Consider the following 4,523-nt stretch of genomic DNA (forward strand, 5'->3'; position numbering starts at 1 on the left):
ATGGAATCTCTATGGTCTCTAGATGAGCCTCAGATTCCTTTGGTTCCTCAAAGGAAAATTCCTTACAGGTCACTGAGCGTTCCAGGAGGTCTTCCTCACTAGGATTCACGTTTTCCTCCTGCTCTCTGGGTTCGGCCACACCAAGTAAGGTAATGGCCTTGCACTCTCTTTTTGGATTCTCTTCTGTATTGCTTGGGAGAGTACTAGGAGGAGTTTCAGTGACTCGTTTACTCAGCTGGCCCACTTGTGCCTCTAAATTTCTAATGGAGGACCTTATTTCATTCATGAAACTTAGAGTGGCCTTAGATAGATCAGAGACTATATTTTATAAGCTAGATGGATTCTGCTCAGAATTCTCTATCTGTTGCTGAGTGGATGATGGAAAAGGTTTGCTATTGCTGAACCTGTTTCTTCCACCATTATTAAAGCCTTGTTAAGGCTTTTGTTGATCCTTCCATGAGAAATTTGGATGATTTCTCCATGAGGGATTATAGGTGTTTCCATAGGGTTCCCCCATATAATTCACCTCTGCTATTGCAGGGTTCTCAGGATCATAAGCTTCTTCTTCAGAAGATGCCTCTTGAGTACTGTTGGATGCAGCTTGCAATCCATTCAGACTCTGAGAAATCATATTGACTTGCTGAGTCGATATTTTATTCTGGGTCAATATGGCATTCAGAGTATCAATTTCAAGAACTCCCTTCCTCTGAGGCGTCCCATTACTTACAGGATTCTTTTCAGAAGTGTACATGAACTGGTTATTTACAACCATGTCAATGAGTTCCTGAGCTTCTGCAGGCGTTTTCTTTAGGTGAATGGATCCACCTGCAGAATGGTCTAATGACATCTTTGATAATTCAGACAGACCATCATAGAATATATCCAGGATGGTCCATTTTGAAAGCATGTCAGAAGGACACTTTTTGGTCAGTTGCTTGTATCTCTCCCAAGCTTCATAGAGGGATTCACCTTCTTTCTGTTTGAAGGTTTGAACATCCACTCTAAGCTTGCTAAGATTTTGAGGAGGAAAGAACTTGGCTAAGAAAGCCGTGACCAGCTTATCCCAAGAGTTCAGGCTATCTTTAGGTTAAGAATCTAACCATATTCTAGCTCTGTCTCTTACAGCAAACGGGAAAAGCATAAGCCTGTAGACCATGAAACTTGTATCACAGATCTGTAAGAATTCAGTTAAGAACTGAAATGGATCTTCTGATGGAAGTCCATGAAACTTGTAGTTCTGTTGCATCAGAGAAACTAATTGAGGCTTTAGCTCAAAATTGTTTGCTCCAATGGCAGGGATTGAGATGCTTCTTCCATGTAAATTGGAATTTGGTGTAGTAAAGTCACCAAGCATCTTCCTTGCATTGTTATTATTTTCGGCCATGTCTCCTTCTTTTTCGAAGATTTCTTTCAGATTTTCTCCAGAGAGTTGTGCTTTAGCTTCCCTTAGCTTCCTCTTCAGAGTCCTTTCAGGTTCATGATCAGCTTCAACAAGAATGTTCTTATCCTTGTTCCTGCTCATATGAAAAAGAAGAGAACAGAAAATATAGAATCCTCTATGTCACAATATAGAGATTCATTTATGTGAGTAGAAGAAGAGGAGAATAGAAGAAGGAGAAGAGAAAAATTCGAAAATTAATTAAAATAAAATAAAAATATTTTTGTTTTTATTTTAAAATGCAGTTAGAGTTCGAAAATTAAGAGAAGGTGTAAAATTAAAATTAAAAATTAAAACAATTAGTTAATGAAAAGAAATTTTGAAAAAGAGGTTAGTCATTTTCGAAAATTAGAGAGAGAAAAGTAGTTAGGTGGTTTTGAAAAAGATAAGAATCAAACAAAAAGATAGGATTAGTTTGAAAAAGATTTGAAAACCAATTTTGATAAGAGGTTAGAAAAGATTTTGAAATTGATTTTGAAAAAGATGTGATTGACATTTATTTTAAAAAAGAATTGTAAAAGAAATTTAAAAAGATTTGATTTTGAAAGTTAAAGTTGATTACTTGACTAACAAGAAACAAAAAGATATGATTTTAAAATTTAAAGATTGAACCTTTCTTACTAGGCAAGTAACAAACTTAAAATTTTTGAATCAATCACATTAATTGTTAGTATTAATTTCGAAAATATGAAATAAAAATAAGAAAAAGATTTTGAAAATAAATTTTTAAAATTTCGAAATTATGAAAGAAAAAGTGAAAAAGATTTGATTTTTGAAAAAGATTTGAAAAAGATAGAATTTTTAAATTGAAAATTTGATTTGACTCATAAGAAACAATTAAAATTAAAAACTTTTTAACTAAATCAAACCAAATTTTCGAAAATTTATGAGAGAAAGAAAAGGGAAAGATATTTTTGTGATTTTTGAATTTTTAATGAAGAAAGAGAAAAACATCATAAAGACTCAAAACATGAAAATTATGAATCAAAACAAATGATGCATGCAAGAACACTATGAATGTCAAGATGAACACCAAGAACACTTTGAAGATCAAGATGAACATCAAGACTTATTTTTGGAAACTTTTAAGAAAGGAAAAACATGCAAGACACCAAACTTAGAAATTTTTAATTTTTAGACACTATGAATGCCAGAATGCATATGAAAAACAAGATGCAACACACAACAAGAAAATATGAAGATCAAACAAGAGGATTCATCAAGAACAACTTGAAGATCATGAAGAATGCAATGCATGAATTTTCGAAAAATACAAGAAAGAGATAAACATGCAATTGACACCAAACTTATAAATTGACAATAGACTCAAACAAGAAACACAAAATTATTTTTGGTTTTATGATTTTATTAAATTTTTTTTCGAAAATTAATTGGAAAAAGAAAAATAAGGATTTCAAAATTTCAAATGAGAATTCCAGGAATCATGCAATGTTAGTCTAAAGCTCCAGTCCAGGAATTAGACATGGCTTACTAGCCAGCCAAGCTTTCAGTGAAAGCTCTAGTCCAAAACAATAGACATGGCCAATGGCCAGCCAAGCTTCAACAGATACAAATCAGGCATATAACAGCCGATTAGATGAGAGTCCAAGGACTCTTGCCATGATAAGTGGAAGCCTCAGTCCAAAAATTTAGACATGGCTTGACAGCCAGCCAGGCTTCAACAAATCATGAAGAAACTCTAGAATTCATCCTTAAAAGTTCTGAAGAACATAGAATAATTTATTTTTATTAAAAATAATTTTTTTTTCTTTTCCTTTTGAAAATTTTTCGAAAAATAAAAAGAATAAAAACAAAAACTTAAAATTAAAATAAAATTACCTAATCTGAGCAACAAGATGAACCGTCAGTTGTCCAAACTCGAACAATCCCGGGCAACGGCGCCAAAAACTTGGTGTGGCAAAATCGTGATCGTTCATTCCTTGGTAACGGCGCTAAAAACTTAATACGCACGTTCATAATCTTAGTTCTTTGTCACAACTTCACACAACTAACCAGTAAGTGCATTGGGTCATCCAAGAAATAAACCTTACGTGAGTAAGGGTCGATCCCACGGAGATTGTCGGCTTGAAGCAAGCTATGGTCATCTTGCAAATCTCAGTCAAGCAGATTCATATGGTTATGAATTTTTGATAATTAAAATACAATTAAAATATAAAACAGGATAGAGATACTTATGTAATTAATTGGTGAGAGTTTCAGATAAGCGTATGGAGATGCTTTTGTTCCTTCTGAATCTCTGCTTTCCTGCTGCTTTCATCCAATCATTCCTACTCCTTTCCATGGCAAGCTTTATGTAGGGCATCACCGTTTTTAATGGCTACTTCCCGTCCTCTCAGTGAAAATGGTCCAAGATGCACTATCACCGCGCGGCTAATCATCTGTCGGTTCTCGATCATACTGGAATAGGATTCAGTAATCCTTTTGCATCTGTCACTACGCACAGCACTCGCGAGTTTGAAGCTCGTCACAGCCATCCCTTCTCAGATCCTACTCGGAATACCACAGACAAGGTTTAGACTTTCCGGATCTCAAGAATGGTCGCCAATAATTCTAGCCTATACCACAAAGACTCTGACCGTAGATCAGGAGGCTAAGAGATAAATGCTCAATTCAAGGTAGAACGGAAGTGGTTGTCAGGCACGCGTTCATAAGTTGAGAATAATGATGAGTGTCACGGATCATCATATTCATCATGTTGAAGTGCAAGTGAATATCTTAGAATAGGAATAAGCTTGAATTAAATAAGAAAACAATAGTACTTTACATTAATTCATGAGGAACAGCAGAGCTCCACACCTTAATCTATGGTGTGTAGAAACTCTACCGTTGAAAATACATAAGTGATGGAGGTCCAGGCATGGCCGAATGGCCAGCCCCCCTAAAGGTCTAAGTTAGCATAAGACTAATCAAAGATCTCCCTTAACATGATAGTAAAAAGTTCTATTTATACTAAACTAGTTACTAGGGTTACAGAAATGAGTAAATGATGCAGAAATCCACTTCCGGGCCCACTTGGCGTGTGCTTGGGCTGAGCATTAAAGCTCTCACGTGTAGAGGTCTTTCT

At 35.2% G+C, this 4,523-nt stretch overlaps 1 non-coding gene across 1 annotated transcript; it reads left to right on the top strand.

Moving 5' to 3' along the window:
- The first annotated feature begins 901 nt into the window (after positions 1-901).
- Positions 902-1,009, top strand: LOC112760571 (small nucleolar RNA R71). The gene has a single exon (XR_003181004.1). It is a non-coding gene; the product is annotated as a small nucleolar RNA R71 (small nucleolar RNA).
- The last annotated feature ends 3,514 nt before the right edge of the window (positions 1,010-4,523 follow it).

Source organism: Arachis hypogaea, chromosome 16 (genome assembly GCF_003086295.3).
Source record: "Arachis hypogaea cultivar Tifrunner chromosome 16, arahy.Tifrunner.gnm2.J5K5, whole genome shotgun sequence".
Lineage (NCBI taxonomy): Eukaryota > Viridiplantae > Streptophyta > Magnoliopsida > Fabales > Fabaceae > Arachis > Arachis hypogaea.